Raw genomic sequence first — 22,857 nt, 5'->3', positions numbered from 1 at the left:
CTAAAGTCTCCCCCAGTTGCACATGGGGTGGGTTCCTGTAGATATAAGGCAAGTACTTTGTTTGTGTAAGTCCTGGTGCTCGAAAAATGGCCCAAGTCATCTTTCCCATTGCAAATCCCCTGTTACATAGGTTAACATGGTAGAAAGTTATTGTCAGTCAATCAGTCAAGCAAGCTTTATTAGACAATTGTCATAAAAGCATGTTCCATATATAAAAAGTACATGTATAAACTTTTAGTAGTAAAACCAATTTAAAATCAGATTATAAGATTTCATGAAATAAATAGATAAAATCGTTACATTAACAGTGCAAATGTGTAAAATGTTACTATTAACAAAGATACTTAACCTACAACATTAACTAATGTATTATTCTTTCAGGAGTCGGGCTCTAATCGTCCATGCCCATCCTAGGAATTTCGCCACCGCTATGTACACAGACATATTAGGACTGGTACGAATGATTCTAACTGCAATCATTCCTTTCCTTGTTCCCAGTAACCTACACATCGGTCTTAACCACTTTCGTCTCGGCGCCACGTACATTGGGCACTCAAACAGAAGATGGCCAATGGTTTCAGGAACATCTGAGCAAGCTGGGCAAGCCACCTTACCCCCACTAGTCCATCTATTAGAGAATGCCCTTACTGGTAGGCTTCCCACTCTTAGCTGGAAGTAGAGCTTGGGGTCGAGGGGCTTTGTAATGACATCCCAGAATTCCTCAAGTTTGGGACAATCTTTGATTTCTAAGAATAGACCTACAAGGGATTGTGAAGGAGTAGTACTAAAAATCTTTGTAGCCACCATGTTCCAGTACAAGGTTTTAAGTACCTTCTTTGGTGGGAACCTGGTGTGCAGTGGATCCTCCCACAATTCACCTAAGCCTAACTCAATCAAAAGATTCCCAGCCATTTGACTTTCCGGGAACAGTCACTATTGATCACATCCAACAGCCCTCTAGTGTATGTTTCCAGTTGGGGTGTGGTCCAGATCCACCGCCAATATAGAATTGGGCACAAGGATGCAATTAGAGCTATTGGTGTTATGCCCAGGTCATAAAACAGAGGATTCAATGGGGTGCTTTGTGGTAACCTTATTAATTTTCTAAGAAATGTATTTTCAGAGACAGTCATCCCCTTTAACTTTTCGTTTCCCCACATTTCCACACCATACAGAGTAGAACTAACTACCTTGCCATTATAAACCGATAACACCGGGGTTATCTAGGTAAAGTGAAATTTCACATTTCACTCCCCACATTGTAGTAAAGTGCTGCTCAAATTCGACTTTATTTATTTATTTATTTTGAAAGTTGTATATAGCGCGAACAAGATCTTTGCAGATATCAGAGCGCTTTACAGGAGAAGGGGTACGAGCATGAGAGTGAATTACAATTGGAGTGGGGTAGGTACATGAGGGAGCATAGTCAAATGGATACATCAATAATGATAAAAGTACAAATACGCGGGAGCTAACCATGGGCGAATTTTGCGAATCTCGCGTTCGCGAATTTTGCGGATTTGCGAATCTCGCAATCCGCAAAATCCGCGAATTCTCGCGAATTTGCGGATTTTTTTTTTTTGTGTTTGCGCGGGTTTCTGCCAGTTCGCGAGGGTTTTGTACAATGTCGCAAATTGCGAACTTACCTGTCGGGTCGCAAGTTTCGCGAACTTGTTGTTTCTACGTTTCCAGCCTGTTTGGGACACTCTTCTTCATCACTGCCACTCTCTGTCACCACTGCCACTCTCTGACTACTCATGCCACCCTCTGGCCCACCCATGCCACCCTCTGTTTCATCACAGCACCCTCTGGTTGTCCAGTCAGTGTACATTATTGTGGCAACGCAAGCACACCTTCCCTGCCTCAAGTGACCTGAATTAATTTGGGGCTGATTAATGTGTCACAGAATATTTTTTTAGCTGGCACCTGCTTCCTTAGTGCTTCCTGATTAGTGAACTTTTGCACTTGCTAAGTGCTTTCATTGTTGCAAAATTAGTTACAACACCTGCCCTGCCCCAACTGACAATAATGAATTAGGGGCTGATTAATGGATTTGAACTGCCAGCCTGGCTCCTGCTTGTCTCCCTTAGCTGTAATTCAGGACCTTTGTGGCATATGTGTAACTATTCTGAGGTTCAGAGCAGGGTCACATAATAGTTGCAACTGGCAACTGAACTCTGGAGGGGCCCCTCAGCAAGCACTACAGGAAATGGCTACTAATGATGAGCCTGAACTTTTGAACCTGGTAAGTAGTTTCAGTTTTGATAAGATCGTATTTCTGCAATTTTGCACTTATTCGCGGGGCGCGAAGTTGTACTGGGAGCCGCGAACTCACGCAAACAGTGCGAGCAGTGCGAGCAAAATCCGCTGCTCGCGGATTTGCGGATTTTGCGGGAGATTCGCGAATCTCGCGGATTGCGAATTTACCGAAAATCCGCAAAATCCGCGAGCGAAACGGATTTTCCGCCCATGCCTAGCGGGAGCATAAACAATCAGGTAACCCAATAACACAAGTGATACACATATGCAAATGGTTCGAACAAGTAGTACAGATCGGTTCAGAGTCTTTACAAATAATCCCCAATGATAATTCAAGTGTATTTAGCCATGAGGATAGCTTTTACTTCTTTCTTAAAAAGTGTGGTGGAGGAAATGAGCCTGGTTTCAGGAGGGAGTGAGTTCCAAATCCTGGGTGCCATTCCTGAGAAGGAGCGTTTATAGGTTTTTTCCTTCCGGAATCTTCGAGGTTTTAGCAAAAGATTGTTTGTGCCTCTGGTGTTTCTGGAGCCGCCAGAAATCGTCAGTTTCTGGGCGAGGTATCCAGGTGAGCTCAGGTGGACAGCCTTATGCGTCATGCAAGCGATTTTCAGATGAATTCTGGCTTCCAGTTCAGGGATTTCAAGTCAGGGGAAATGTGTGAGTGTTTTTTTGATCCAGTGATGAGTCTCGCTGCAGCGTTTAGAGAGGCTCTTAGGGGTGCCGTAGTAGTTAGGGGGAGACCGCAGAGGGCGATGCTGCCGTATTCTATTCGAGGGATGACTAGTGCCTGAACTGCAGTTTGGAAGTCTTTGGCTGGGAGGAAGGGTTTAAGTTTCCTTAGGGTATTGATTTGGTAGTTCGCTCCCTTAGTTGCTTTGCTGATGTGTTGCTGCATGTTGAGATTGGTGTCAAGTGTTATGCCTAAAGATTTTGCTGAGTCCACGATGGTGGGTTGAACATTGAGTGCCGTTAGGTTTTTAAGCCAAATTTGAGTGGTAGAGATCTTCGCAGGAGGTGAGATCAGAAGGAACTCTGTTTTAAGAGCATTAAGTTTGAGGTGATTATTAGCAAGCCAGCATTGGGTGCTTCTGATTGTTGAGTTCAAGAGCATAATGTCCTTGGGTGATTGTAAATTGAGATATAGTTGGGTGTCATCGGCGTACATATGAAAGTGTACATTGGATGCTTGTAGCAAGGTGGTGAGAGGTTCCATAACTAGATTGAACAACGTTGGGGATAGGGAGGATCCTTGTGGGACGCCTAACGATACAGGTATTGGCGAGGACATCAAGTTGTTACTCTTGAAGTAGTGAAGTGAAGTAGTGAAGTGAAGTAGTGTGGCTCACTGGTTAGAGGCGGCAGACCCGAGAGCAGAGGACGGCCCGGGACCAGGGTTTGATTCCCGGCGCGGCAGGTTTCTGGACCAGGGTCAGCGGACTCGATAATTCTCTCGCCTCGGTGCCCACTCTGATCAGCGTTCACACTCGGCAACTCTGGGCATTAGCTTGCCTCATCTTCACTAACGGCCCCACCAGACCGCCGGGGATGCCTGGTCTCACCCTGGAGATACCCATTAAGGGACCATCTCTCAGGGAAGCCAGGAAGGGTTTCGCAGCGGTCGAAGCGCCTTGGGACCCTCCGGGTAAGTAGTGCGCTATATAAATGCCTATACATTTACACATTTACATCTTGAATTTCTGAGACCTGTTGTGTAGAAAGGAAGTGAACCACTTGAGAACAGAAGAGAGATCAAGAAGGATGAGGAGGCAGGTATCGTTTTGATCTAGGATTTGAAGGCCTCGTTAATTATGTGAGTCATAGCAGTTTCGGTACTATGACCTGCTCGGAAGCCTGATTGATGCGGGTTGAGCAGATCAAACTGATTAATGTGTTTAGTCCGTTGTATTTGTGCGCATTTTTCCAACAGTTTGGCAAGAGTTGGAATATTGGTAATCGGGCGGTAATTGTTTAGGTCCGAGGGGTCGGCTGTAGGTTTCTTTAGTAAAGGTGTGACTTGTCCAACTTTGAGGGAGTCGGGGATGGTCCCTTGTTGAAGTGAACTGTTAATAATTTTAGTCCAGAGTGGGAGAAGCGTCGGGGTAAGGTCTTTGACAGCGTTAGCAGGAAGGGGGTCAGTGAGGTGATTGGATGGTTTCAAAGTGCTTAGCAGTCTGCCAATTTCTTCTTCTGAGTAGGTGACAAAGGATGACCATGTAGCATTGTTTTTTGGTTCAGTGGGTGCTATGGAGTGGGGTTTGGAGTAAAGGTTTGCGTCAATGAGGAGATCGCTCTTTATGTTGTCAGTTTTTTGGATAAAGAAAGAGGCGAAGTCTTCACAGGAGGGTGCTTCCCGCATAGTGCTGAGCGGTTGAGGTTGTTCCTTACATTGTGTTCTGATTAGCTCAAACAGTTTTCTCGGACGTTTTTTTGCTTGGTCGAGCTGAAGGCTGAAGAAGTTTGATTTTGAGCGTTTTATTTTCCTGAACTAGGCGTTTCTCTTTTTCTTCAGGGTTTTTATGTTCAGTGCAGAGGGAGCTGATCTCCAGGTGCGCTCTGCCATTCGCATGTCTCGTCTATCGTCATTGAGACTCCCGTCGAACCATGGATTGGAAATTTTAGCTAAGGCTCTTTTTAACTGCAAAGGTGCAGCTTCATTAATTATTGAGGTCATAGCGTTGATGTAGTGGTCAGTCAAGGATTGGACGTCCGTAACGCCGGTTGGAGGAAGTAGGAGGTTGCAGCTGTTAGGGGGTAGAGAGCTTGGGATGAGTTTTTTCAGGTCTCTTTTCCAGACTTTGGGCTTGGAGGATTGAACCTGGTTAAATTTAACTTTTTCATTGATGAAGAATGTGATAATATGGTGATCTGACCAGTCACAGGGTTGGATAGATTTGAGTTGGATAGAGTCCTCTTTGGAGATGATGAGGTCGAGGATAGAGCCTTTCTCGTGAGTCGGGCTGTTGCATATTTGGGTGAGTTCAAGGGCATTGAGGAGATTTTTAAGACTATTTACCACCGCATCATTGTGATCGTTCCAGTGAAGGTTGAAGTCACCAGGGTATATTTAGGTGAGCTGTCGTCCTGAATTGGTTGAGATCATGTCCATGATTTGTTGGGAGAAGGTGAGGTTGTCCCCGGGTGGGTGGTAAATGCCGTGAAGAGTGCATATAGGTTTGCCCTCACTGATAATATCGAGGCAGATGTATTCACAGTAAGTTGGGGAGGGTAGGGAAGGGGAGGTTACTTTCAGAACAGAGAGGTTGCTCCTGAATATACATGCGATTCCACCACCTATTTTACCAGACCTTTCAAGTCTAGTGATGTGGTAGTTGGGGTGAACCAGAATGTCCATTATGGGTGTAGAAGATTCAGTTAACCAGGTTTCAGTCATGATGATTAGGTCAAGGTCCAGTGTTAAGATGAGATCAGCGATTGCGGAGGAGTGTTTAGAGGCCGATCTGCAGTTGAGGAGACAGCATTTGAGACAGGGTGTGTCGAGGGTGGAAGAGGGTTCTAGAGAGAGGGGGACTTTTCTCAGGTTATTAGGGATGGAGATTCTGTTGTTCAGTGTGGGGGGTCTAAGGGGATTTGAGAGTATCGTAGGAATGGCGAGGTGTGTGGTGGGCGTGTGGTTATGGGGAGCTGGGTCGTAGGAGCGGAGGAGGGTGAGTATGTCGAGGTCAGAGAGAGGGTTGCAGGAGCGACGGGGGCGGTTTTCGCGAGTGTGACCAGGGATAGAGGTCAAGTGTGGGTAGTGTTGAGTGGGAGTGTCATCCGAACGGGTGGAGGACCTGTTGGGTGGGATGTTGTTGGTGGTGGGTGAGGGGTATCTGGGGTGTGTGCAGAGTAGTTCTTTGATGATGTGAATGTCTTCTTTGAGCTGGATGAGGGTGGCCATAATCTCGTCCAGTGTGGGATAGGTGTTGGTGGTGGTGATGGGAGGGTTAGGAGTGGATGACGTAGGGAGGAGGTTGGTGGAATGGGTGAGGGTATTGGTGGAAGGCGGAGGGTGTAGGGTGGAGGATTGGCGTATGTTAGTCGTGACGGGGGTGCAGGTAAGGTAATGGGGGTGAGAATGGGTGGGGAAGTGAGATTGGAGATGGTCCTTTTTTGGGAAGGGGGAGTTAAATTAATAGAGTTGGTGTGTTCTATGTGATTAGTTAAAGGGTAGAAGTGGGGACTGAGAATGGGGGGATAAAGGGTGGGGTTTGTCTTTGTGTGTGTCGATCTGGTGTTGAACTAGGTTTGACGGGTTGTGGGGGGAGCTGTGGTGTCAGGGGTGAAAGGAATGGGAGTGGTATGAATGGGGGTCTGATTGTTGGTATGGGGGGAGGGGGTGCGGCTGGTGTATGTGGGGGAGAGATCTGTGTCTGTGCTTGAGGAGTGTGGGGTAGCTACAGTAGGTGGGTGAATGATTAAGGTGCTGGGGGTAGTTGTCGTGTTGTTCTGGGGCTGAAATAGGTTAGAGAGGTTGTTAGTGTGGTCTGTGAGGTCGGGGGTGATGGGTCTGAAGGTGCTGTGAGTGGTGGTCCGAGGATTGGAGAGGTGCTCTTTGAAAGTGGGGAACAGGTTGTCTAGTAGTTCCAGGTTCCTGTCTGTGGATTGAATTAGGACAATCCCGTTATTGTAGATAGTGATGGTGGTTCTGCCTGGGAAGAGTTGGGATGGTGTGATGGAAAGTTTTAGGCCATGAGCGGATTTCCTGGTGGTGGAGACGGTTAGTAGAGAGAGGAACGATTTTCTCCATTGAGCTCTGCGTGTGGTGTGGAAGATGATATCAATGTTCAAGGAACCATTGACCGGTGAGAAGTAGGTGTCTGCAAAGGGGGTTTCAGGGTGGGACCTTAGGAAGTTGTGTTTAAAGCGTTTAGCGGCTTTTTTGGTGAGTGTGGGTGGGTAATTGATTCTATATGTATGCTTGCCGCTGGGCTCCATGTTGGGATGACGGTATATGTAGGTGCGGGAGGGTGCGCAATAATAACAAAATGCATGGAACAGAGTGACCCTAGTGAGCAGCTAAAGTATATGAGGTAGTAATCGGTGTATACAGGAATAGAGATTGAACTGGGTGCAGGTTACAAAAGTGTAGGGAGCACAATAATGATATACAGGAGCAGCATACAAATGCAAGCCACAAGTTACATGGAACAAGAGTGACACTAATGAGCAACCAAAATATATGAGGTAGTAATCAGTGCTAGATATATGAGGTAGTAATCAGTGCATATGGGAATGAAAAGTGAAATGGGTGCAAGTTACGAAAATTTGACAAATCTATATGCAGTGGTGAACGAAAAACAGATGCAAACAGAAATGCAAACAAAATGTAGGGTGCACAATATTGATATACCGGAGCAGAATACAAATGCAAACCACAAGTTACATGGAACAAGAGTAACACTAATGAGCAAACCAAAGTATATGAGGTAGTAATCAGTGCAAGATATATGAGGTAGTAATCAGTGCATATGGGAATGAAAAGTGAAATGGGTGCAAGTTACAAAAATGTGACAAATCTATATGCAGTAGTGAACGAAATACAGATGCAAACAGAAGATACATGAATCAAAAGTGACACTAGTGAGCAACTAAAATATATGAGGTAGCAATCAGAACATTCCAAGTGAAAAAAAATAATAATAATAATAAAAAGTGTAAGGATTAAAAATGTACAAAATACGAATAGAAGTGTAATACTGTAATAAAAGGCAGACACTCTATCACAGGAAGGTGTAGATAAAGAGCTATGTAAAGTGCGTGGTAGTTGAGATTGGTCCAACATGGCTAGTTTTTAGGGTATGATCAAATAGTGTGGATGACTAGTCCATGATGGCAGCCAGGGAGAGAGAGACCAGTCTAAAATGGCCGCCATATAAGGGCGATAGAGACAGTAGTCCTCTGTTTGTTATTGTTCCTTTGAGAGCAGGGACGGGCAGTTTCAGTTTCTATTTGAGCAATCCCTGGGAGTCTTATCTCTATTTTGGAGGTCCTATGCGGAGGAGTTATGCAGAGGAGCCTCGTGGGCATCTGGCTCGAGGTACAGGAGGGGATTTATTGCTTCTGTTAATGACCTCAGCCATTTTGAATAAAGGATCATTTAAAAATGTGAGCACGCTAGTGTGATGAAGTAAATACCTTTAGAAAAGTCTGCTTAGTAGGTATCCCGATGTCGACAGCAAAGTCCTGCACACATCGAGTTTTGTAGATCTCGAGGGTCTAACAGAAATGCGAGATGACATTAACATCTGGCTCCATCAAACCTCCATGCACGCCTGGGGAGCCTCGATCCCCGTCAGCGTCTGTAGGTCACCCGGTTCGCTGCCGCCCGCAGGGCGGTCAGAGCTCTTGATCCGCAGCCCTTCCCGCCTTGACAGGCGACGACGCTTGTTTCCAGCTTGCCTCGCTCCATCACGGCAGCTCCCAGGGCAGCGGGGCAACACTCACAGTCGGCTCCCGCTCCCTCAGCCAGACCGCAGATGGGGGCGACGACGCCTGTTTCCAGCCTGCCCCGTGCCCACTTGCCTCACTCCACCACGGCAGCTCCCTGGGCAGCGGGGCAACACTCCCACTCGCCTCCTGCAGCCAGCTGCAGGTGGGGGCAAGCTCATTCGATCCTCCGGAGCCCGGTGGCCCCCTCCGATGAGTGCTGCAGCTACCCCTCCAGCGTCAGCAGGTCCTCTCCCCAGGTCCCGGCAGCAGCTTGGGGGACCACCAAGAGTCACAGCCGCAGGGGGATCCCTGCTGCTGTCCGCAGGGCAGTCAGAAACTCCCGAGCCGCAGACCTTCCCGCCTCAACAGGCGACGCCGTTTGCCTCCAGCTTGCCTCGCCGTGTTCCTCGGGGCTCCACTCCGGCTGCCAATGCTCCCCCTCGCTTCAACTCCCGCTGGCTTCAGTGTACATGGAATCCGTCCCGGGCACCGCCGATGGCAAGGGCAGCCCGAGGTCCGTACAATGAGGGGGGGGGTCTCGACTCTCTCCTGCAAACGGCCCCGGGGGGGCGACCAGGTGTCTCGGTTCTCTCCTGCAACGGTCCAGGGGTCCCGATTCTCTCCTGCGACGGTCCGGGGGGGGGGCGACCAGGTACCCCCAGCAGGCTTCAGTCCGAGCCACAGCAGACTCCAGGCAGCCAGACGTTCGATCCAGGGCACTGTAGAGGGAGAATCTGCAATATTTCTACAGATTCAGAACCCCTAAAGTCTCCTCTAGTTGCACATGGGGTGGGGTTCCTGTAGATATAAGGCAAGTACTTATATAATATGTTTTTGTAAGTCCTGGTGCTGGAAAAATGGCCCAAGCAATTTTTCCCATTGCAAATCCCCTGTTACATAGGTTAACATGGTAGAACGTTATTGATTAATAACTATTGATAGGACGGGGATAGAAATGCCATTCAAAGACTTCCCAGAATGGTATTAATAAATCCAACAATATCATATTGTTGAATTTCTCCTAAAGTGTACATACAAGAAGTTATAAGACTTTCTTGTTTGTGGGTCCAAATTCAGACTTCCAGTGGCCTGCTCTGATTGGTCAGAGTTAAGTGGATTAGCCAGGCTGTCTTGAAGAGGTGATAAAGAGCCCCTGGGGTTAACCAGCTCTGTTGCAGTTGCAGGGCAGTGTGCTGTTCCATAGGAATGCCAGGCCAGGGGGGGGGAGGGGGAGGGGGGTCATAAACTATGCTCTTCAAAGGGGAGAGCGGAGACCATTGTCATTTACAGGTCTGAACTTCCTACCTTAGGCAGATGGTAGGATTAAAGATTTTTCAAGGACCATCTTGGAGCTTCCAGACCCTTGGAGTGAGTTTGAGACACTTTGGGACCCCTTCAGGAAGAAGTTCAAGATGTTTGGAGAACTTTGGACCGACTTTGAAAAAAAAAGCTCCATAAAGGGACCGACTCAACGTGACCAGCAAGGTCGCCTGCCTTCAACCGCGAGCTGGCCAAGCCAACCAGGTTCATTCTGCTAAAAGCTCCATCACTCCAACTTCGAGAGATTGACCGGGACTAGAGGAAATCTGAAGCCGGCGATCCCTCACCGGATCCGGCTACATGAGGAGCATCGAGAGACCCCACAAGAAAAAGCTCCAGAAAACCGCGAAAGCCAAGCCGCCTGCCTTCCATCGCATGCCGGCCTGGATTCCTGGGTTGCCCTCCTGAGGTGATCTTGAGAATTTTTTTAAGTCTGCTCCATGGAAGTTGACCGGGACCTCATCACAAGTCAAGCCGGCGAACCCTCATCAAATCTGGACTGCCTGGGAGCTTTGAGGGGCCTCGAGGAGAAAAGCTCCAGAAAAGTTTCTAAGTGTGAAGGTAGAAACTGAGACAGGGACCTGCCGTGAGCTAAAACCACTCAGGGCTCCATCGCGCCCGGCCTGAAATTTTGACTTTGCCCCGGTCTATCGCGAGCAGGTATCACAATATGGTGCTATAATCTTCTAAGTGCTATATTTTATTAAATCTTTGAAAGGTTGCCTGGTCAAGGTTTAAAGGAAACTGAAAATTGTTATCAGCAAGAAATTTGATGAAGCATGTCACCAACCAGGTTGGTGAGTGAGGGGTTTCTAAAAGAAAGAAAAGAATCTTTCTGAACTGTGTCTTTCTCCGTATGATTCACTAGGACAGAGTGTCCTGGGGAAACTCCCTTCTTGTTTTTTCAGACATTTTGAATATAGGGGACTGGGAGTGTTCTCCCCCTATTTCCCTTACTCTCCCTTATGTTTACAATATGACTATAAATGGACATGAATGCATGCACATTAAGTGGATACAGCAGTAGTATGTTTGCTGGCTTTTGAAATGGTGAATTGCAGGGAATTTAAGCTACAATGCACGAGGAAGCAGACCTAACGGGTGATAAAAGCCCATGATTTTAACAGTCCTGCTATTAAGGTGGTGAAAGGGCACAAGGCAAAGTGAAACAAAAAAGGCAAAACACAAACAATGTCTCATGTAATGACTATCTGTAGAGCAGGTTATAATCAGAAACAGTAGGAACTGTGAAAAGGAAGAAAAAAGGTGAGGGATGAAACTACGGTGAACAAACTATGTCAGCGAGTGTAAACACCAAAGCAATGTAGTGAGCTGTCAGGCATTTTCTCAGCGAAAGTTAATATCTTAAGTACTGCCAACATTGCTCTCAACGTTCTACCTCTTGACCTTTATTCAGTCTAGTAGTTTCACTTCTCCAGCCGTCACAGTCTTGTGTGAAAATACCTTACATTTGTTCCGTGCTGCATTCCAGAAGCAAACCAAGATCTAGAAGCCACGTGCTTATTCATGACAATACCCCCCTTCACCTTGAAGGACCGTTTTTGGATGCTGGTTTTGAGGGAACCTTGTGATGAAAAGAGGCCACTAATTGGGGAGCATGAGCATAGGAATCTGGTTCCCAGGAGTTCTCAGCAGACCCAAACCCCTTCCATGCCACTAGGTACTGCAACTGCTACCTCACTCGTTTGGAGTTTACTAGCTTCACTATAGCTTCCCTCATACCTCAAATTCTGTGGTTTCATCCTTAATGACTGGGGGAGGGACTGGGGGAGGGATATTAGTAGTCATCAATGTAGCTGGTTTGGTTCTAGAGATGTGAAAGAACAAGATGAAGTACCCCACCTCCTGGAAGTATTTAGGCAACTGCCCCATTGACCTATTAGGCACACTACAGGTATTGGGCCCCAATACCGAAAGTCAAACTTGGATTGCATACTAAATCCCCTTTGCTATATGTTGGTATTTTTTAAAGGTGTATGTCAGCAAAATGTTTGTGGTAAGACTTTGCTTAATGTAAATGAAGTAGAGTGTTGTCGTGTCCTGTGGAAATACTATAGAGTAATGGGGTTGAAGTGACTAAAGATTGAGGTATAATATCAGGAAACTGTTATTTGTAGAATATGAAGAAACAAAAGAATTGAGATCAAAAATGTAAAGAATTATTGTGAGCCAGTTCAGTAAATGGCAACTAAGTGACCCATTATTCCAGATGTTTCATGGCATAACATTGACAGTTTTGATTGATACTTTCAATTTGCCATCATTTTGGAGGTGATGACTAGTACAGGTAAACATTTATAGCACCCAGTCACTGAATCAAAAAATTCACCAAGGTCCCAGTCAATCACAATTTCTGTAAGCAACCAATGTTATTTTGTAATTTCCTTCAGTTATATAATAGACAATTGAGTGTCTTTGGGTAATCTATCAAAGGTGCAAAGCGAGCTTATTTGATGAAAAAGTCTTCTACAGTTATGTTTATACTATGCTTTTTGGATGGGAGCAAAGGCTTGATTGAGGGGAAAAACTGGTAGTTTTATTTTTCCCCATTGTAGCACATTGGCTTCATAGACTAACATGAGAATAGTTCAATAAAGTGTAACTATTGATAGACGTGAGCTTAAAACTCACTTCAAAGTATTAAAACAATAGGTAGAATAAATCTAACTTGACAAGGTTGGATTTATTGTAACTATCCCAGAAAATAAGTTATAGAGCTTGCTTTTCTGCTGTGCTAAAATCCAACCTCCCAGCAGCCTCTCCTGATTGACCAGCCTTTGACAGGCTGAGCCAAACTGCTCTAATTCATAGAAATGTTATTGGGTCTTTTCCATTGAATGGATGAAGTGTGAAGTGGTCTGCATAGAGACAAAGGACATCAGGTGGGAGGAGATCTGCAGCTGCAGAATGGGATGGAGTAGCCAAAGTGTTCTTTAAAGAGAGAATGACAATTAGGACAGAACGCAGGCTCACTCCCACATCCTGCAGCCCCCGGACAGAGAGGGGCCCGGCAATTGAATTAGAAGAGGGACTAGAATGGGAGAAAACTTAGCCACGCTAGTGGGTTGGCTTAGCCAGATCTTAACCTCAAGGAGAGTGTTTCTCCATTTTTGATTTTAAAGAATAGTGCTTTCTGGGACAAGAATATGTCACACTTTGGAAGAAGTTGTCATAACTGAGGATGGCATCTACCACCCCATTGGTCAGCGATGCCCTCTTGCTTGTCACTCCAGCAGCATGGATAGATATGGGAGAGCACACCAGCCACTGAGATCCCTGCCTTGAATATACAAGAAGACGAAGGACTGGCTTGCTGGACCCTTGGACTACACAAGAGAGGAATGCACTCGTAAGGACTGCACTTGCTGCACACTTTGGTCCTCTGCCCAAGAAGGACTTTACCTTGCTCTGAAAGTTAAAGGAGTGGACTCCATGAAAGCAACAGGTTAAAAGAACTCCACCTACCTCATCTCCACCAAGAATAACTGAGCTGGACAGTGTTCAGTGAACTTTTAGGACTTGGCCAGGTGCATTGTGGGACTTGTAGTCTCAACTTCCCAAGGAACAAAAAAGAGCTTCTGGCAGCTGCAGCCGTGCAGGTAAGAGCGGTAGGGCTGGTTTGGGGGTGATTCGACAGACGACCATGAGGGAAAATTAAATAAATAATTAATTTTCCCTCGTTGTCGTCTGTTGAAATCCCCCCCACTCTGCACCACCAACCCGCCGCTCTTATCTGCATGGGCCGCGGCTGGCTTTTGGACCCTTAGCTGGCATTGTGGACCTTCAAAAACCCAAATGAAACATTTGGCGAAGAAGGCCTACCCTGCTGGACCTTTGGACTGCACAAGAAAGGACTGCACTCATAAAGACTGCAGCTGCTGCACTCACAAGTCCTCACAACAAAAGGACTATGCCTATCCTAAAGGATAAATAGTGGACTTCCTGATCAGCAATAGGTAGAAAAGTGCTGGAAGGGCTACCTGGAACATCAACAATGTGGACAACTTCAGCAGACAGGCTGCACCTGGATTGACCAGGTGTATTGTGGGAGTTGTAGTCCCAGACCCCAGGAGGAAAACCAGAGCTTCTGAATCGTTGGCTGATTCTGTGGGCCACTTTCCTGCATCAAGAAACACTTCTGGAAGTTAGTGCAATGTGTTACATCGTGGCCTGCCCAAACTCTTGGCTTTGTCTGGTCCAGTGCGACCTTTTGTAGCCTTATGAGCGCTATTTGCTACTAAGCGCAAGTTTTACCTTAATCTTTAAAAAATCATATATTTGGCTCCCTTCATTTGATGAAGAGCACAGGGCTCACGTCTGAGCATACCCGTCCCACTCGGATTGACAAATGCATAACAAGCATTGGCATAGCTAATAGGTCTCACCTTTGGGACCTTATAAGTGTTTAGCCATGCAACACCTGGTGATATTGCACCAAGTATATTGTGCTGGATAACTAAACACTTATAAGATCCCAAAGGCATGACCTAATGGCTATGATAATGCTTGTTTTATACCTGAGCTGGAATGCAAATATTTCTAATTCATAGCCTTCATCACTGCAAAGTAATCCCTTCTCGCAAGCAACATCTGGCCCCGATTTTGAGAGACCTACCCACTTGCCATATGGCCTGTTCCTATAATTTCGGAGGATTGATATTTCAACAAAGGAGATTCCGGATAATGCAGTGTGCATGTATCTTGGTATTTGTATAGCACAAAATCTAGCTAGAAAGCAACAGTTGCGTGCGCATAGCAATATGTTAAATAAACGTAAGAATGACTACCAGCATTTGTAACATACTCACTCACTACTTTAGAAAGGTCTCTGGGACGTGGGGAGCGATGAGGGAACAATTTTTAGTGTCCCCTAAGTATAAAAGTCTGCCTCCAGGCTCCAACACATTTGCCTCTGTTCCCTCGAGGTACAAATACAAAAATAAAACTGACATTTTCATACGCAGAAGAAATTCCAAGCCTGCGAGGCTGGGCAGTTGTACAGTCATGGAGCGACGAGCTTCCATATTGAAATAATAAAGAGCACTAATGAAGCCAGCCAATGGCCAAACGGAAAGCTACTTATCATCTATTAGCTTTGATGTCGCGCTCCAAGAAACAATTGGAACGCTAGAGTGGTTTTCAAGAATAGCCGTCATGCCGACACGTGGGGGCAAGGGCGCGCGGCCTGCATGGGAAGCAGGAAAGAGATTAGCAAGGGAACGCGACAGCCGCTGGCGCTCACCTGTTGATGTAGCATTCGTTCCAGCTGTCCACACATCCTTTGGTGTGCATTATGTTTGCGATTCGGTCCAGGAGCAGCAGGCTGTCCTTAACGCCACGTGGCAATAAATAAAAAAAAGGCGAGTGGTGCGCACATGCGTACGCGACGTGAAAAAGTGCTGTGCACGTCGGGCGCTTGTGGGCGTTCAAGCAAGCTGGTGGCCGGCAAGGTGGCACTTTTTGAAGCAGCTACTAAATGTCTCGCAAGAGCAGCGCATGCGCTGACTCTAGAGAGACCTATCAACAGTTGATGGACAGGCTGCAGAACAATGTCATACATTCACCGCAGTACAGAGATCTGGGCCTAAATCCATCGTTTTTTTGCTCACCATGCCATTCCAGTTTGAACCTAGCCATGTGCAAATCAGTCTTGACCCTGTACCCCATGGGAACAGTCCAGCCCGAACTGCCAAGCCAGGTCCTCCCTAGACTGGAAGCAAGCATCCTAGGACTGGCTTCGGGCTTTCAGCCCTCATCAGCCAGGATAGCTTGATAAAAGTGGCATGGAGAGCACGGGACTCACGTCTGAGCATACCCATCCCACTCGGGGTGACAAATGCAAAAACAACAGTTGATAGACAAAATGCAGAACAATGTCATACATTCACCCTAGTACAGAGATCTTGGCCTAAATCCATCATTTTTTTTCTCACCGTGCCTTTCCAGTTTGAACCTAGCCATATGCAAATCAGTCTTGACCCTGTACACATGGAAACAGTCCAGCCTGAACCGCCAAGCCAGGTCCTCCCTGGACTGGAAACAAGAATCCTAGGACCGGTTTCTGCCTAGGACGTGGGTTCTGGGCTCACCATGCCACTGGAATCAAGCTATCCTGGCTGAAGAGCCCTAGGACAGGTTTCGGGCTTTCAGCCCTCATCAGCCAGGATAGCTTGATTCTAGTGGCATGGAGAGCACGGGTCTCACATCTGAGCATACCTGTCCTACTCGGGGTGACAAATGCAAAAACAACAGTTGATGGACAGAATGCAGAACAATGTCATACATTCACCCCAGTACAGTGATCTGGGCCTAAATCCATCATTTTTTTTCTCACCATGCCATTCCAGTTTGAACCTAGCCATATGCAAATCAGTCTTGACCCTGTATCCCATGGGAACAGTCCAGCCCAAACTGCCAAGCCAGGTCCTCCCTGGACTGCAAACAAGCATCCTAGGGCCGGTTTCGGGCTTTCAGCCCTCATCAGCCAGGATAGCTTGATTCCAGTGGCACGGAGAACACAAGACTCACATCTGAGCATACCTGTCCCACTCGGGGTGACAAATGCAAAAACAACGGTTGATGGACAGAATGCAGAACAATGTACAGTTGATGGACAGAATGCAGAACAATGTCATACATTCACCCCAGTACAGAGATCTGGGCCAAAATCCATCGTTTTTTGCTCACCAAGCCATTCCAGTTTGAAGCTAGCCATATGCAAATCAGTCTTGACCCTGTGCCCCATGGGAACAGTCCAGCACTAACTGCCAAGCCAGGTCCTCCCTGGACTGGAAACAAGCATCCTAGGACAGGTTTCAGGCTTTCAGCCCTCATCAGCCAGGATAGCTTGATTCAAATGGCATGGAGAGCACGGGACTCACGTCTGAGCATACCCGTCCCACTCGGGTGACACATGCAAAAGCAACAGTTGATGGACAGAATGCAGAACAATGTCATACAGGCACCAGAGTACAGAAATCTGGGCCTAAACTGGGGTGCATGGTGAGCAAAAGAATGATGGATTTAACCCAGATCTTTTGACTAGGGGTGAATGTTTTGATTTGTTCTGCATTCCGTCCGTCAATTGTGTGTCTTTTGTTTTCTCGCCCTAAGTGCGCCAGGTATGCCCAGACGTGGGTTCTGGGCTCACCATGCCACTGGAATCAAGCTATCCTGGCTGAAGAGGGGTGAAACCCCGAAACCGGTCCTAAGATGCTTGTTTCCGGTCCCAGAAAGAACCTGACTTGGCAGTTCGGACTGGACTGTTCCCATGAGGCACGGGATCAAGACTGATTTGCATATGGCCAGGTCTAAACTAGGGTGGCATGGTGAGCAAAAGAATGGTGGATTTAACCCAGTTCTCTTGACTGGGGTGAATGTTTTGATTTGTTCTGCATTCCGTCCATCAATTGTGTGTCTTTCACCATTCAATTATGGAATGAAAAATATTGGTGACCTTGCCAGGAAGAGGATATCTTATCAAACCTTTAGTCAGATCTTACTCAAGTTATTTCTGTAGATGTTTATTTTCCTGTCTGATTAATGTGTATATTTCACTGGGAGGTATCTTTGCATTTGAGAATAGATCTATGGAGCAATTATACATCCTGTGAATGGGTAAAGAGTCTGCTCCCTTTAAGCTGAACACATCCTGATATTTGAAATAAACTTCTGAAATTTGACTAGCACTATGGGTCGAACTTGAAATAGAATATCCAACCAAAGTATGGGCATGAGCCTTTCAGGAAACAACTATTTTTGTGCTAGTTTAATTTAAACTGTACATTAGATTTCCAATCATCATAAGGGTTGTGTTGGCATAACCTTAATGCTCCTAGAACAATGTGAAAATTGGGTGTATCGATCAAACCAAAGCTAATAGTGTCACAATGTCCCAAATCTATTGCCATTACCAAATCCTGAGTTTCCTTGCATACCTTCCCAGAAGTTAAAGAGGTACTGTGAATTCTTTTGATGGGCTGTGCTTATCTCGGTTCCTGGTGGAGATATTTTGCAATTCTGATAACTTTGTATTAATGAAACAGCCCCCCTACCAAGAATTAAGCAACTCTAGATACTCTAAATGTGCAGATATAGAAGCTAATGTGACTCTTAGTAGGAAGTGAGCCCCTAAATGCAATAAGCGCCTGATATTGATTGGTCTGCTAATTAAAACCTGGCATTCTCATTTCCCTCCAGCTTGGGGCATTTTCTCATTAAGTGTTCTGATTTCCCACAGTAAATTTACAAGCCATTCTTTTTCTATTATCCAGGAATAGAGGGTTATGAATATCCTCAATTTCTATTACTTTCTCAGAGGGTGTTACTGGAACTGATTACAGCGACTTGCTAGAAATCCAGAGGCAGAATCTCATTAATCTTTCAGGGCGTTTTTCCATTTGCTGGTGTTCGGTTTGCAGCATCAAATCCTTTAACTCATTGGTAGCGGTTGGGTGGCTGGCTACCCAAAAATGGAGTCTATAAGGTTTTCCTCCAATCCATGATGGAACGTCGCAGCTCGTTCCACAGTAGTCCATGCTACTTCCATTTTAGTTGGCTAAACAGACTCATATAGTTAACAATATCTTCGTACCCTTGCTGTGAGGACAGGAGACCAAAGTGAGCTGCTTGTGCAGTTTGGCTTTGAGCAAATACAGCTTTAATTGATCTATAAACACATTATATATCACAGAATCTAAGGACTCCTATTCAAAATCAAGGGAATTGTCCACACTAAATCATCCTTGGTGAGGTATGACAATATAAAAGACATATTTGGAAAGGGGCGACCATTCGGTCCCCCCGAACGTATGGCGGAGTACCACGATCCCCCCGGGAAGCCATCTTGGGCGGGAGGCGAGTCTCGGCTGGTATGCCCGAAGCGGCGTAGCCGGGGCGCGCTTTTTCCCGCCCTGGAGTGGGCTGGCCTAGACACTGACGCGGCCGGCCACGCCCTTTGAGGCAGGCAGGGGCGGGTTGACGCCCGCCCTGAAGATGGATAAAAGGAGCAACAAGCCAAGAAAGCATCCTCTTGTTCCTGTGCTCTGAAGCTGCACCTCCTCGCTACACGTGAGCTCGAGACGGAACGAAGAGCCAATTTTGAGCGTGGTAATCTTTCTCTTTGTCTTACAGATACTCTGTCGGAGAATGCCTAAGAAAGTCGGAAAGCGAAAGGATGGCGGATAGAGACGGGGAAGGGGGACCGAAACGACCCTTGGCAGGAGCTGCTCCGGGAGGAAAAGGCAAGAGGCCCAGAAGGGGAGCAGCTGGGGGGGACATCCCGGTTCCCTGTGCCCCACTCGAGAGGCCGACTCCGGTGCCGACGGAAGGGAATCCGATTCCCGTAGTGGTCACCCCCGTGTCCGGGGAGGATATGCCGCCCGAGTTGGCAGCACAATTGGCAGCGTGGTTGGGGAAAGATGGCGAGGGCGCCACGGCTGACGACGCACGGGTGTTGATGAAGCAACTGCGTGAAAATAGGGAGGCGGTGAAAACACCATCGCCAGTTATCACGCCGTCTCCGGCGGGTGGGAAATCGACAGGAGCAGGTCCAGCGGCAGATGCAGCTTCTGGTTCAGGTAAGCGGCCATTGCCGATTGTGAGGGACGAGTCTGCACCCTCACGAAGGGAAAAGTTGGGTCAGCATGTTCCGTTGGCTATTAAAGAAAAGATGTGGGCAGATGAGTATGTAAACATGTTCTCGTTGCTTACTGATCATTATGAGATGGAGCATGTTAAGAGCCAAAAGGAGCTCATGCATCCGAGTGTTTGGCGCGCAAAGATGGCCGCCTTTAAGGTTGACGAAAACATTGGCAATTGGGGCAGGGCATGGGGAATTTTTACCGCCATCATGGGTGAACGTAGGCCCGAGTTACTGTCTGAATTGCCTATTTATCAGTCACGAATCATGGAATATTCTGTATCGTATGGGGGCAATCAGTGGTTTTGTTACGACAATATTTTTAGAAAAGCAAAAGAACACGACAAAAATTTGACTTGGGATTGTTATGATTCTGTCTCATGGTCGAAAATGGAGAGTACTGGTATGTTGAAGTTACCATTGGTAGGGAGCAGCGGGGGTGAATCTTCCCGCCAATATGGTGGGACACCCTTTCGATCGAGTACAGGTAATGACTACCACTCGAAGCCGAACGGCAACACAGGTAAATGGGGGATTTGTTGGAACTTTAATAGGGGTAAATGTACGAGGCCCCAGGGGTCATGCAAGTTTAGACATGAATGCGGAGGGTGTGGGCAACCATCCCATCCTGAGTCCATGGCAGAGCCAAAACAGGTGATAACAGTGGTAGGGGAGGCGCCAAGCAGGTCTGAAATAGTCCTAAGGGCGCCTTTACCTACTCCGATTGATACCATGGCAATGATTCCTTGGCTCAGCGAGTACCCGGATCATGTTTCCGCTGGGGTGTTGCGGAACGGGTTTTCATATGGTTTCCGCATCCCAGTGGGGGATTTTCAGGGTTTAGCAAAATGTAGAAACCAACTGTCGGTCTTACAACATACAACCGTGGTACAGGAGAAAATTGGGAAAGAGGTTACTCGAGGTCGAGTCGCCGGTCCATTTGATGAGCCACCATGTGCTAACTTTGTTTGTTCCCCTCTGGGGGTGGTCCCTAAGAAGGACCCGGGTGAGTTTAGGTTGATACATAATTTATCAGCCCCACGTGGTCTATCCGTGAATGATGCGATAGACCCGGATGTGTGTTCGGTGCGGTACGCATCCTTCGATGAGGCCGTCGCCATGTTGAATCGCCTAGGGCCCGGAGCGCTGATGGCAAAATCAGACATTGAGTCAGCGTTCCAGTTGCTCCCGGTACACCCAGACGATCAGCGTCTCCTTGGTTTCATGTTTCAGGGTCACTATTACATGGATAGATGTATGCCGATGGGATGCTCTATATCTAGTGCCTATTTTGAAAAGTTCAGTTGTTTTCTGCAATGGGTCTTCACAAAGAGGACGGGTTTCCAGCATGTCATGCATTATCTCGATGACTTTTTGTTTCTGGGGGCGGCTGGGGATCCGGAATGTGGACAGGCTTTGAATGAATTTTGTGTCTTAATGAAGCATTTTGGTGTGCCACTGGCACCAGGTAAGACTGTGGGTCCCTCGACTTGCCTCGAGTTCCTGGGGATCGAGCTCGATTCAGAGGAAGGTTGTTTTCGATTACCGAGTGCAAAGGTGTTAAGATTCAGGGCTACCCTGGAAAAGTGTATTAGTGAGTCTAAAGTCAGACTGCATCAATTACAACAATTAGTGGGCCAGCTGAATTTTGCCTTGAGAGTAATGCCGATGGCCCGGCCTTTTTCCCGCTCGATCGCTCAGGCCATGGTCGGCCTGAAGGAGGGTCATCATCGCACGAGACTATCGGCAGAGGTTCGCCAGGACATGCGCATTTGGTTGGCATTTCTGGCGGAGTTCAATGGTCGAATTGTCTGGAATAAACCGGCAGTGTCCTCCGAAGAGCTGGGGCTATGGACAGATTCGGCCGGGAGCATTGGTTTTGGTGCCATATTTGGCACACAATGGTCGGCCCAAAAATGGCCGTTATGGTGGCATGAGTGTGGGCTGACAAGTAACATTGCCTTTCTTGAACTTTTTCCCATTCTGGTGGCCCTAAAAACTTGGCCTGAGGGACTCAGAGATCACTCTGTGGTTTTTTGGTCTGATAACATGACCGTGGTTGAGTGTATCAATAGCCAGGCAGCACGATGCAAATGGATTCTGAGATTGCTCAAAGAAATTGTGTTATCGTGTATGCAATTGAACGTGCTATTTAGGGCAAGACATGTGCCGGGGGTAATGAATCAAGCGGCTGATGCCCTTTCTCGTTTTCGTATGCAGGCCTTCTGGGGTTTTCTGCCCACAGCGGACCCGGTGGCGGCACCCTTTCCCGAAGCTCTCTGGTCTCTCGGTGCCCCGAACTACAGAACCTCGTGGGAGAGAGTTTAGCACCCAGGACGAGGAAGGCATATGAAGGGGCGTTCCGATCCTATTGGGCCTTTTTGGGGACTGCTAGGGGAGAGCTTTGGGGTCAGGAAGAGCTAGTGGTAAAATTTCTGCTGTCCTTACATCAGGCAGGCAAATCAGTGGCTACGGCCCAGAGGCATCGGGCCGCCATCTCCTTTATGGCAAGGGCTCATGGGATCCAAGACCCGACTGCGTCTTTTGTGGTGCAAAAAGCGCTACGTGGGTGGCAACGCCTTGAGGGTCGCAGAGTAGACGAAAGGCGCCCGATAGGTTTGGAAAGGTTGGCTTTGTTGTTATCGGTACTTCCTGCAACGTGTTCATCCCAGTATGAATCAGTGTTATTCCGAGCCGCTTTTGTGCTAGCATTCCATGGGGCTATGCGAATAAGCGAATTAGTAGCAAGGAACAAGCGGGATACCGTGGGGGGACTGTGCCGAGAGCACGTTCAGGTCAGGGGGGAGACAATGACTGTCTCGTTTGTCAGGTCCAAGACCGATCAGGGTGCGATTGGGGACTGCATAATCATACGAAGGATTCCCGGGTCTCCCATGTGTCCTGTGGTGTGCGTGGAGGAATATTTAGCACAAAGGGTGGCATCATGGGGGGGGACCTTGTTGAGACACGCTGACGCCACCCCACTGACGAGGTTTCAGTTTCAGCGGGTGCTTGCGATGTCAGTTTCGGCCGCGGGCTTGAACCCCGGCGAGTTTGGGACCCATTCCTTTCGGATAGGGGCTGCTACAGAGGCTACAGCCATGGGTCTGAATGTTGAACAAGTAAAACGTGTGGGCCGTTTGTCCTCGAATTGTTATAAGAGGTATGTGCGGTTGCACATGTTGTGA

This window comes from Lissotriton vulgaris, chromosome 5 (genome assembly GCF_964263255.1).
Source record: "Lissotriton vulgaris chromosome 5, aLisVul1.2, whole genome shotgun sequence".
NCBI classification, from domain to species: domain Eukaryota; kingdom Metazoa; phylum Chordata; class Amphibia; order Caudata; family Salamandridae; genus Lissotriton; species Lissotriton vulgaris.
This window is presented reverse-complemented; position numbering follows the sequence as displayed.